The following is a 13,571-nucleotide window of genomic DNA, read 5'->3' on the forward strand; positions in this document are numbered from 1 at the left end:
TGGAGTAAATGAACCAGTCAGGATTAGGTGGGATTCAAATAATGTCTTTGGTTGCAAGAACAAAGATTACAGTAATTCATTGGGTTGCTTGTGAGCCATAACAATTTCACAAATGGATAAATGTTTGACTAGCTGATCCTGTTTTAACATTTTTTTTGTACTGTAATGCCATTTTGACATTTTAACCCACTAATGTTGTGACTGCATACCTCCATGGTGTATAATTCAGTGGAACGTGGATCAAAGATAGGCTATCTAAATCCCCTGACAGCTAAAGAATATTGTATTAGTTGGTGATTTGAACACTTTGTTAATATTTAAAGGAATATTTTAATAGAATGCATTATGCATTCCAGGACCACTAGAATTTTAATAAATGTGAAATGAACCCTTTTTAAGTGTTGCACGATTGCTTAAAATTATATTTTATATAAATATATTATATATTTTTATTCAAATATTAAACATCTTTGATCTGGTTGTCACACTGCATTTAGAATTTTAGTACTGTACTTTATTTAAATGGAATCACTTTACGTTGGAACAGTATCTCTTCACTCTTGACTTCCTCTCCCAAGAGACCAGTAGGGGGAGGGAATCAACCTTTACTGTTATTTTTCACTTTGCTGACATCTCTGGGGCGTCTTTTAATTCTTTTTCTTCCAGCCATTGGTCTTTGAAAACCTAATAACTAAACAAAATCTAATTTTACATTTTGTAATATTTTGCTTCTGTGGTAGAAAAGGGAATCTTAGACTATAAAAAGGAAAACTCAATAGTACCTGCACCATTGTAGACCTTAAATTATGTTGTGGGGGAATTGGGAAGAGTGAGTGGAAAGAGGAGAGAGAAGGAACTGGTATTCTGGCAGTGCATTCTCCCATTTTTCCATTCAGAGCTGCTCAGACTCCTGTTTTTACCATACTTTGTACTTTCATCTCTGAAGGCAATTTAACAGGAACCCGACTTGTTTACTGAAGCACCTTCCCTGTGAATTTGTCAGGAAATGTAAAAGCTCTTTCACTGCCACTCATTTGGTTTACTTGGAGTCCTTATCAACACCTCCTTTCCCTTGCTCCCTTCCTTCCCCCTCCCTTGCACATTGACCACAGGCAGGAGGAAGCCAGTGCAAGGCCTTTCTTGATTTTTAATTATTTAAAAATAAAAGGTTTCTTTCCCATGGCCCCTTCCTTCAAGCTGTAGATCAAGATTGAAATGTACTTGTCAAAAGCAGAGCGTTGCCTGTAGCTGTTCAGAGGCCTTTCTAACGGAAGCTAAGGGAGGGCTGGGGAAATAGGATCAGCTGGTAATGTGGTATGTCCTTGCTTACCACAACTATGTGCAGCAAATAAATGAGTCATCCGCCCTTAAAAGGGTTTGGGAATCTGTAGCTGTGCCACAACCACAAAATGCTGATAATATATATGACACAATGTATTTTCTTCTTTTTGAGGAGCCTTTTTTTCCATTTGCTTTTTAAAAAATTTGATTTGTTTCTTCTCTCCACTTCAATTTCACTATGTTTTATGACTGACAGCAACCAGTTATCTTATAGTGCATGCAGCAGGACTCTGAGCTAAAGTGCATCTTTCAGCATTTGCATTTTGATACATATATAATATGTTTTTATATATATTATATAGGTATTATGGACCTATTTTGCATATGTAAACGAACAAGTGGTGGAACGGGTAGGGGTTTGTTTTATCTGTGGCTGGTAGTTAAAAAGGTGTCTGTTAGTGGTGGGAAGGAGCCATGAGTTCAGGCCAAGGGGGAAAAAAGAACATCTTTTCAAGGCTGGTTTGCTTCTGTGGTTTGCACACCTTCCCCTTTATAAAAGCTGTTCTTTTGTTTTTTGTTTTCTTCTTTGCTTTCTTTACCTTCTCTTCAGCATGCGAATGCTTTTAAAGCAAGAACACACCTGGTACTTTGTAGGTTTTACTTTCCCATCCGGTCTGAGGGATTGAAGATTAGAACTTGTTAAGGAGACGGTCCTCCCTTTTAAAATGCTGACTGATTTAAAACATTGACCCAAGTACAGTAAAGCTGTTCATGTGATGGCTGAACTTACTGCTGTGTGTTTAACATAAAAAGAACGATACAACTGAGAGCTCAACATTAAATTATTTTCTTACGTATATATTCTCCCAAATACATTTTCAAGAGAAAGTTCTTGTAAGGGGGAGTACAACACCATGAAGGCCAGAATTTTCTAATTCCTTTTGTTTTATTTTTGCTTTAAAAATCTCTTCTTTTGCTTTCTATTGCACAAGGACTTTCATGTAATTCTTACAAAGCTTTGTAGGAGAGGTGTTTGTGTGAATTGTACAATGTTGAAGGCCATACCAGCTCAAAAGATGCGCTTTTTTTTATTGTTGTTGAGAAAATGAAGTGTTGTTAGATGAAGCTGCACAGAAAAGAAAAGGAAAAAATGTAATTACATATTCAGCTCCTATTATACTCTTCTGTATGGGTTTGTTTTTTGGTTTTTGTTTTTTGTTTTTTTTTTAAGCAGACAATTTCCACTGCAAGAAAGAAAATCTGCATACTGTATTGCTGTTGTAATAATGGTTTGTTAACTAAGTAAATAGTCAAAAGGCCTGCAAATTTTTCAAGACAGCTTGGCTAAAGTACTGCAAGCTCTTGCAGTCTGTAGGAGGCTGTGCAGATTTGCTCTCCCTTGGAATTTCATACAACTGTTGCCTTCTGCAAGGCATCCTGTTGCAGCAAACTGCTCCTTGGATTGCTCTTTTGGAACACTTTGACTACAGGCTCTGTCACAGAAAAAAGAGCTGATGGAAAACAGACTCTTAAGGCTAATGTGTTTGCATCAGTGCTAGAGGGAACAGATTGTGAATTCTGTTTACTGCATCCAATATTTGGATTTTTTTTGTAAATAAAAGAAGTTATTTTTTTCTATTGATTTGTGTCTGCTGTCTTCAGTATCTGAAATAGCTGGGGCTTGTTCCTAATGAATACCGACTAGCTTTCATTAAGAAGGACAAGGGCAGCACTTTTCTGTGAAGTGCAGCACTCAGCAGCTTTCTGATTGGAGCACAATAAATTTTTAAAAGCCCTGCCTTCTGCCAGCCAAATTTGACTGGGTTCAGTCAGCTACCAAAGCACCCAGCTAGCTGGTGCCAGAAATACTTGGCTGCACACTCGCTGAACAGTGTAAATGACCTACAATTTGGAGCCCCGGCAAGCCAGCAATTCTGATGAATCAAAGCCTAGAAGGCTGTGGTTTTGTTGCGACCTTTCCTGAACCCCTAGGTATAATATTAATAATACTTGGCATTTACATAGCATTTGACATTTCCAAAGCATAACACAAACATCAAGGCCTGGGTTCTTGTGCCCTTACTGATACTGAATAATACTTTTCTTATTGATTTCACTAGACTTACTTGAGGAATATGGTACTGTTCAGCATGAGCAGGGGTGAGGTACTTTTTCGGCATGAGTAGGGATAAAATTCTGGCCACAGTAATGCAACTTCTGTGTATGCTGGAACCCATATGCTCATTTGATTTTTTTTTTGGGGGGGGGGGACCTCTGAATCAATCCAATTATTCTCCCCACACTCAACATTTAGTCTGCTTTCCTTGTCTACAATGCTATCACTGTCAGCTAAGGTACTTTCTGGTTGCTGTGTTTATGGTGGAGATGCCTCTGGTAATGAAAGCTAATTTCTTCAAAAAGGCACTCCAATATGAAGGTTTAATTCACAATGCTCATGGCAGTACAGTTTTTGCTGATCTTCCATTATGTCCACCTCCACTAGCTTTTTTTTTTTTTTTTTTTAAACCAGGGTTTTCAGTGACTCTCCTATTTAAAAAAAATGTTGACTGAAAACTCTTCAGTATGTTAGCTGTTACTAGACTTATTCATACGTTGCTCAGTACTTGGAGGACACATACTTAAGTGCTAGCCTGAATGTGCTTACTGTTAGGATGAGAGAACCTATATTCTTCTATAAGAAAACAAGCTTCTTGGAACTGCTAGCTTTTCTTTTCACATGAGCAGACTCTGTTGAATAGGATGCTCATTCAGCAGAACGCATCTCCACATTTTCTGTGCATGTAAAATGATTATCAGGCTGAACTGATTGTTGCAAAAGGGAACAAGTGAATAAGCTGAATCTGAATACAGCATTGAATTTTTTTCCAAAAATCACTAGAATTAGAAAAATGGGAAATCTGATCTGGGGCCCTCATTACTGTTAACCGCCTAGTAATTTTCTGACAGCTAGACAGTTACAAAGTTGGGCACATAACGCCCTCAAGCACTTTTTGAAGATCCAAACCTAAATGGATACTCTTGTACTTTTGAATGGTGTAGGGTCTCTTTCTGCCATCCAAGAATACTTTAGAGATGGGAAAATACATACGGTATAAAACTCGGGCTCACTGAAGGATTCAGATCTTCTCTCCAAAACAGAAGTGATTGGGTGAACATTGGCTAAGGACAGACCAATACAGTTGAGTGCTATGTTTTGCCAGGTTGTGTTTGGGGCATTCAAAGACTGTGGAGTAGAGGAAAGAAAAAAGTGGGTGTGGGTGTGTGACTTATCTGGCCTACAGAACTAAGTACTCTGAGCAGTTGGATGGATTCAACAAAGAAAGGAGAGAAGGACTTGGCCCTCCTGCTGCATTTACCTCACTAGCTGGAGAGGAAAGAACATGCAGAGGAGCTGGGCCACCACTTCCAGTGGTAAGTAATGTTTTGTAAGTTGCCCTGGCTCCAGACAGATTTTACTTAAAAGCAAACACAAAAGCTCTGTCCAAGCATAAGACTGAGCCTGGGCCACCCCCAGTTCTGACTGTTAAGGATCCTTGGTGCCCCAGAGATATGAGGGCTCCGTGAGTTTGGGAATAAACGATTTCCAACACAAAAACAGAACATTCCCTTCAGGATCCCCTATAAAACCTATATATTGATTTTTCAGCACTCTGTGTACTTCTTATTGGTGCCAAAAGTTTGTAGGGATCTGGTCCTGTCATCATAAAACTACGAAACTGCAACCTTTCTTTGTTTTTAGTCAAATTCAATACGTTTGACTATATATGTGTCTGTAAATTACAGTGTATATCTATGTGCAGTAGCCTTCAATCCTGCACTTTGCTGGAGTTTTCATTTATAGACCCAAATAAATGTGTCAAACAGTTCTGTATATGGATTTTTAATCTTCATATAGGCAGCCAGGGCACCATAAGACAAATTTGCATTTCAGTGCTGAAACCAACACTAGCCTGCAAAGGCCTGATAAAATACCAGGAGCAGAAAGATACCTTACACGTGTCAGCATACTCTTAGACCATGGAGAATGATTAGTTTAGGGGCGCAAAATTTTAGCCACCTCAGTCAATTTGCTATTCCATCATCCTGCTCTGGGTGGTGGAGGCTCAATGGATGCTGTAAATTATCCTTTATGTACTAAATATTGTGTATCTGTAGTTAGTGAAAAGCCGTGTTATAAATGGACATTTTCCCATCCTTCAGAGTGCAGACTGCAGAACACCCAAATTGCGCTCTAGTAGTCAGAGTCTAAAATAGACTTGTGTCCCTTTTTTTTCAGGCCTGTAACACAGGACGGGTGGTATTCTTTATCCTTTCTTACATCTAAATGGCAGCTTTCAAGCAGCATAAAGGGCATTTTTGGCACTAATACCCTGGTAGTGGTTCTGTTTCCCGTGCAGTATAAGTTTGGACTGACATGCAGTAGGCTCTGCACTGGTTAGGTGTGTAGTTTGAGTCTTTAAACTATGAAAATGTAGCTGGTTAGAAAGCCATGACTATATGGTGTTGGACTGAAGTGAAGGAGGAAGGCCCTCTATCTGTCTGCCCCAAACCTAGCTGTGGCTGAGTAGTTAGGCCTTAGCTTTTTAACCTGAAAACCAGAGTTCTAGCTCCCCTCTCACTTTGAGTGGCTTAAATATGCATTGCTTTGACTTCCTAGCAATGTGCTCTAACTTGATTCTTGCTCTATCCAAAGTTTAAAAACAACTGCCTGGCAGTAGCAGCAGCAGCATTTTTTTCAGGCAGCTGTGAGGAAAGTAAATCAATTCATGGCTCATTAGAACCTACCTGATTCCTTCTAAACTCTTAATTCCACACGTTTAAAACCCTTTCTCCTTTTTAACTGTCTTGATGTTCCACTAGTCAAGCTATCCTTTCTTCTCTAATTCTGCTGTCTGTTGGCTGCTCCTGGTAATGTAGCTCCCATTTCACAGCCCTGCACACTGCTTTTAACTCTTTCCAGTGAAGCAATATTTGTTTTTGCTTCCATCTTAAACTGAATAATATAGCCCTAGGCCTCAGGCATATTGGAGAAACTGGAGAAAAATATGTGTTGTTTTATATGTGATGATGTACTTCACCATCTGCACCTCCCTTTTCAAAAGTTTAGATTATCCATGGCTCTAACCCAGTGATGCTTAAGCCTTCAGGCCTGCGGGATGGATGACTGGCATAGGGTCAGTTCTCAGATCAGGACCTGTGCCTCCTCAGTCCTGTGTGCTTGATCTAGTGCTCAGGGCAATGCTGTTTGCCTGCAGGGCTCCCCATGGGTTTTGACATTTGGCAGCTGGGAAGAGGCAATAAACATTGCCACCACCCCCCAACTGCCAAATTCCCAACTCCATGGGGAGACCTGCAGGCTGAATGACACAGCTCAGTAGGCTGGGAGTTGAAGACACCTGCTTTAACCACTATGCCATAAGTCATGTATTATCTATACCTAACTCCAGCTCTCCTTTTGAAGCTGGACTCCCTGGGTAGCCAAGAGAGGGAGATATATCGGGCCTGGAGGAAAAAGATACACTAGATGGTATGTTGCTCAGAGAGATAGCTGCTGCTCTGGGGAGAGTCAGCTTTGTGTTCTAGTTTGGACCCTTGTTCCCAGGAAAGCAGAAACACTGATCTTCATTTCTTTTACCCTATGACTTCTAAATGTAAATGGCTGAGTCTCATAGGCTAGGGACAGACATTCAAAAACCCTGAGCCTGAATTGATTCAATCTTTGCAGGTTAGTTTAACCTGGCTAGGCTGACCTGGTTTGTAACTGCATAGACACCGCCCCTAAACTGAAGAAATGCAGGCACATGTCTGCAGTTTTTCAGGCTAGAAGCTGGGGGGCAGTAGAGCAGCCCTCCCTTCTTTTCCTCAGTGCTGACCTGAGGATGGGACTGGCCAGGTAGAATGCTCTAATTAGGGAGGGGTTCCCAAGCAAGGGAGCCAGCAGGGAGTAGATAACAGAGCATTTAGTTACACAGCAGGGAGTTACACAGGGAGTTGTTAGAATTTATCAGCCCATCAACAAAACAAAAGCCTCTCTCATTAGTTCAAGCTCTTCTTACACAACTTTTTCCAAGGAAGGAACAGAGGGACATTACCAGCTACCTGTTGATTAGCTCCCAGAAGCCCTAAGTGCACACTGTCCTGTCTACCTTTGTCCTGTCTCCCAGAGCATGGACCAGATCGTAGCCATAATGTGGTATGCTAGCTAATGCTGAGAGGTGTCTATGTAAGGCAGAGAGGAGGAGGTAATCCCTGCTTGAGCAAGGAGTGGTGGGGAGGTGGGGAGGAGGAGGAAGCCAGGCAGATGCCTCTGTACCTGCAGTCTCTACCATAGCTTCAGCCAAGGAGCGAAGGGGAGAGGCCTGGTGTGCTGGGCTGGAGCAGAGAACAGAGCTCCACCTAGAGCTGCAAAGCATCTGGGATACTGGGGAACTCTGGTTTCACTTAAACCAGGAAGGGGTCTGGGACAGACATTGCAGAAACTGGTTTGACCCAAATCAGTTAAGTCTGATACTACATTCAACCAGGTTTATCTCAAACAGATTTCAGTGATTTTCAGATTGGTTTATGTGAACTGAACATTTGTTTCATTACAGGTTTAAACCAGTTTCTGATCACTTAAACTGGTTTGTGTGTAATGTCTGTCCCTAGCCCTAAGGAGCACTTGAAAAAAGACTTTATGGTGCATGACATGGGATGTCAAATACAGGTTCAACTCACCCCTGGGTAAAAGGTAGCTAGAACCTGGCTCTCCAGCATTCTGGATGAGGGCCCTATCAGCTCAGCTACTGGAGCTAGAACAGAGGAGGTCTTTCCATGATGAATTTCCTTGGATTTACATTCAGTTATGCATGTATATAGACCTGGCCAGTGCATAGCACTACTCTACATGCTAAGTCTGTGCTTTTTACATCCACAGTATAAAGCCAAGGCCAAAATTGACAGGGTAAATGGCTAGGAAACTGCCATTTAGACACACAAGAGGAAAGAGAATTCCATCTTAAATGTACAGTACCTCTTATCTGTATATATTTCTGTAGCAAAAGTCTCCCTTAGACTTAAGTGTTTGAGATACTTGGTTTAAGGCTTATTAGTCTTTGTTTTCCAGAGTGCGTTACACCTGAAACATACACTGACTTCAGTTGGTGCTGAGGGTGACTAGCTCTTTGCAAAAATAGTTGAGTACCCAGCACTGTCAGCCACTTTGTAAAAGTTAGGTCCCCCAGTATCTAATCTTTATATTGGGTCTTCTTGCTCACTGTGAACAAAACAGTCTTGCCTTTCAAATTATTACTGAATTAAGTGGTAAATTGAGACTGTATGGAGACTATTTACTTGTCTCTGTCAGAAATATTGATACACTGTGACACTTGTATGGAAGAGGATGGCTATTGAGCTGGGGGAGCAGAAGACTTGAAGGAGAGATAAGACCAGGATTTTTCCTAAAGCGGACTACAATTTTTAATAAAGGGAATGTCTTTTGGGAAGTGAGGCAGAGCATTATGTAATGTGCCAGCTCTTCACAGACAACACATGATCCAGGGGCTATATCCTGAGGACCACAGAGGTAAGGTATTTCCTCATGAAAAGTTTTAATTGTTCTGTTTACAGAAGACAGCTCAGTTTGGATCTCTGTATATGCTCTATAAAACGTCCTTCAGGAAAACGTGTCAGTTAAGCATCCAGAGCTATAAAGTAGGTGTTAGAGAAATTTGTGATAAATAGTACTGTCTCACCACTAGACTGTCTTAAGTATGAAACTTTTGGATTATTTATTCTCACTATGAATATAGCAAGTTTGGATTTAATGTTTATTATATATTCAGTTATACTTTCCCATGTGGATTTTCATGTGCTCATTTTGAATGGGATTTGCAAACTTTGCCATTGTGGGTCAGAGTTAGGTCTGAAATCTCAAATTTGTCTTCCTGGTGACAGTTCCTTATAGTGCAGAACATTGCCTGCAAAGTCTTCAAGCAGACTTTCAACCATCTCAAGAGATATGTACTTTCAAATCAAATGGAACAGCCCCCCCCACACACTCTTAAATGAAAAATAACAATAAAATAACAATATTTACATTCACAGCTTAATTTATGATATCCATTAATAAAATATAGTACCAAATAGTTACATAAGATGTTCTATAAGGGAACCTAGTGAGACATCAAGAAACTTGTCTCCCGATGAGAGGCCTCAAATTTAATAGATTAGGCATTCTGTCAGCAAGTGAGACACCTGTATTTGGATTAGGCTAATTGGCTGAGTGATCATGGGTGTTTCATTTAACATCTGAGCCTATGTTTTCATATCAATACATTACTAAATAATTTATATTTATGCACTTTGTTAAGGTGTTATAAGCCCTTATGTCATAGGCTTTATAAATGCTATGTAAATATAAATAACATTATGAATGTCAGCCAGTTGCATAGACAGAAGTATAAGTCAGGACTACAAGCCTAGGCTACTCTTCCCCAATTTTTTCAAAGTGCAAAATGGCACTTCTTTTGAGGGTTTTCTTCCCCTGTCCTAAAATGGCTTTTGACAATTTCTTGGTTTTCCAGGAACTCAGAACCAGGATTATTTTATCAGTATCTAAATTATCCATTTCAGTCTTGAGGCATTTGTTTAGGTCTCCTCACCAAACCATTTCACAAACACCTTGTGGAATATTACACCCAGATCAGAGAGGCAGTGGTCTATCTGGGTTGGGTCAAAGGTAAGACTGGCCCCTGAATGAAGTTCCATTCTCTTACTCAAACCATCATGTCTCTGCATGACCAGTCCTGAGGGTCTGTTAAACCTGTGGCCAAAACAAATGATACCAGATGGAATTAGCTACTGATTAAGAGGAAAAGATATTGGAGCTTGACCCCACAGCTGAGGAATTTTTCTCGGATCTGGCCTGGGATTGAAAAGTGCCCCCATACAATACAAAGGGATTACATTATCACAACCAGATTCTCTGGAGAATGCAAAGTCTGAAAGTTGAGCACTGGGTATTTGTTTGTTCTAGTCCTTTTGGTAATAGTCTTACTGTCTGTATATTTTTAGATGCATTTTATTTGTACTTAATGCATTTAATTGTATTTTAGTTGTAGTTAATGCATACACATGGACAGTGTCTATGAATTAACTGTCTTCAACTGGGTATGAATTGATTAAAGGAAATGCTGTCTAAACAGTACAGATGATTAACAAGAATCTCTCTACAGGTGTTCTTCCTTCAGACTATTAAAATTAGCTCTGAAATTTGCAGGAGGTAGTTTCTTGTCCTGTAGAGACCTCTACTTCCTTGCAAGTGACACTTCACAGCAACATGAAAGTAAACACATTATATGAATGTTCTACTGATGAATTTTGTACAGAATATTAGAAGCCTGATTAAAGACCTGTGGCAGTCAATAGGAGCCTTTTTCTTTGCCTTAGGTGGGTTCTGGATAAGGCCGAAGAAGCACCATCAAATTGCTCCTAAAGGCAAAGTTCACATGTGTACAGCGTATACAAAGGCAAATCCAGGAAGGGAATTTGGCCCTATTATTACTATTGTTCTTTATTGTTATTAAACATTTACATTGCAATAGTGACTAAAGGGCACAGCCAGGTTGGGTCCCATTGTACTAGGTACTGTACAAACACATAATAAATGAGAGTCCCTGCCCTAAAGAACTTTTCCAAGTATAGTTTGCAAAGAGTATATTCCTTTTTTTACCGTCTTTACAATGCAGTAAGCTGGCTCACTTAAAATATACTCTCCCTTTTTTAAGAAACATAAAGGTTAGCGTAAAAATCAGCTCCTAAAAGTGCAATTTTCATGAAGTCCTGATGTGTGTGACAGCACATCTATTGCGAATAATCCAGCCTTTTCAGGTGATGGACTTATTTCATGAGGAACTGAGATGTGTGCTTCCATCTCTTTCTCTATGCAGTACAGATACCCAATACATCCCTTCTTTCACGACTGAAATGCAAACACTACTGGGAGTGAAATGCAGGAACTGTTTGCATTGCACAGCAACACAACAAAGGTCCAAAATGATAAATGATGAATTCAGTGAGACTACACAGGGAAAGGAAGGTGACAAAACGTACCAGTCCAAAGTGGAATTTGACGAGGACACCAGAGGTAATGCTTCCTACTTTGATATGAGTTCTAGTCGTACTACTGGTGTTTTAGGTGTATACGCAGATGGACCAATCTATGTAGCCATGAGGGTCAGGAATTTCCCCTCTCAGAACAGCTGTACTGCCATTCTGTGGAAGCCACATCTCATCAGCCATTTGGCCCATTAGTCAAGCCTCTTGAAAATAGACACTGCTACAAAATGAACAATGTATCAGCCTTAAACTGGCAGCAGGAAATCATTATCCTGGGATACAGTCTTAGTCCATGGCAATTATCTTTTTAATATATCAAATTGCAATGTTCGGAAAATCTTGATTTGCTAAGCAGTTTATAGACACGAGTTGTTAGTAAGTGGGTTTAATCACTGCAAACCACTCTGAATAATGAGGTTGTGTGTGTGTGGTGGGGGGAGGGGGGAGAAGAGAACTAATAACAGCCTTTTTTGTAATTCGATAGAATAATTTGAAACTCAGCTGCAGGCTTGAGATTGTAGTGGTGCCCACAAAAACTATATGCTATGGTTATGGGGTTCTCTGTGTTTCCATTATAAACCCCTATTTTCAGGGTTTTTACTTTGGCTGTAAAACTTCCTTCAAGAACTTGGTGAGTCCATATGTGGTTTAAACCCGCAAAAGGCAAGGCATTTCAAAATTAGGAATGGAATTCTTCCCTTCTTTGCCTGCCTTGTTGTGCCAACATATTGCACAGCATATTGTATAAGAGAGGCATCAGGACTGTGGGTGATCTTCCATTTTAAGAGAACTGGAACTTTACATACAATATAATTAGTGGTAGATACTAACTACATCTTTATGTAAATAAAAAAAAGTAGTACATTTGCAAAAACTTGGTCCACATTTGTGGTGTTGCAACAAAAATTAGTAGCCATTCCCCTTAAAATTTGGCAACATATATAAGATTTTATTCAACCTAGAACTTATTTGCTCTCTGAATAGCAGATTGAGTTCAAAGTGAACCCATTTGCTAAGTATAGTTGACATAATATTACACTGTGCATTACTGAAATGATCGATCTATTTTCTACTGTATTCCAAACGTCATCGGCTTGTGCTGTGTAATAGTGAGAAATGTTCATTTTCAAAATAACCATTCAGATCATTTTAATCTTTTATCAATGTTTTAGACCCAGTTTTTCTAAATGGAGGGAAAATAGTAAAAATAGGAAAATTTTAACAAGCAATTCTGTAGACAAGATGGAAAATTTATCATCAGCTAATTACTTGAATGGGCAGTCACAGATTAGCTAGTTCTCATGTTGTTCTAGACTCTCATCATTGTTTTTCCCCATTTCCTGGCTTCCAGTCCATGGATTGCTTTCCATCCTGTACAAGACAAGATACACACCATCTGTCAATCCAGGGTTATACAGGGAAAGAGGTAGAGAGGCTAAGGTGAAACCACATTAACCCTTACTTGTGGCCTGAGGGTGATTCTGAAGAAACGACAGTACAATTACAAGCGTATCACTGTTTCCTTAGAGTTCTCCAAGCATCCCTTCTCCAAGCATAGAAGGGACCGAGTAGGGAAAAAGGTGGAGGTGTAGTTCTCTATGTGAAGAAGCAATACACCTCCTTGGAGGCCAACATCAGCTTCAAAGGCGAATGTCTTGAAACCCTCTGGGTCAAGCTGCAGGGAGGCGGGGGTGGGAGGTAGGGGGGCACAGTGAGAGAGATCTAACTGTAGGTGTATACTACAGGCCACCAAACAAGGGTGAGGAACTGGATCTAGAGTTTGCCTGAGAGCTAACAGCTAACAGAGGCTTGAGCGTGCATGAGACATGGTCATCATCGGCGACTTCAATTATCCAGCCATCTTTTGGGAAGAACACTCGGCCAAGTCGGATCACTCGTGTTTCTTCCTGGCCTGCATCAAAGAGCTTTTTCTGACTCTGGAGGTGCACGGGCCAACCAGAGGTAACTATTCTAGACTTGGTCCTAGTCAACGGAGATGACCTGGTGACCATCTTAAACATAGAAGGCAGCCTGGGCAATAGCGACCATAAAACCATTACGTTCACAGTCCATTGCAAGGCAGACAAATTGGACAGCAGGCTTGAAGTTTTGGACTTCAAAAATGAAAACTTCAGCAAGCTCAGGTCACTAGTAGGGAATGTGCTGTGGGA

Source organism: Gavialis gangeticus, unplaced genomic scaffold (genome assembly GCF_001723915.1).
Source record: "Gavialis gangeticus isolate Ggan-Ray unplaced genomic scaffold, GavGan_comp1, whole genome shotgun sequence".
Lineage (NCBI taxonomy): Eukaryota > Metazoa > Chordata > Crocodylia > Gavialidae > Gavialis > Gavialis gangeticus.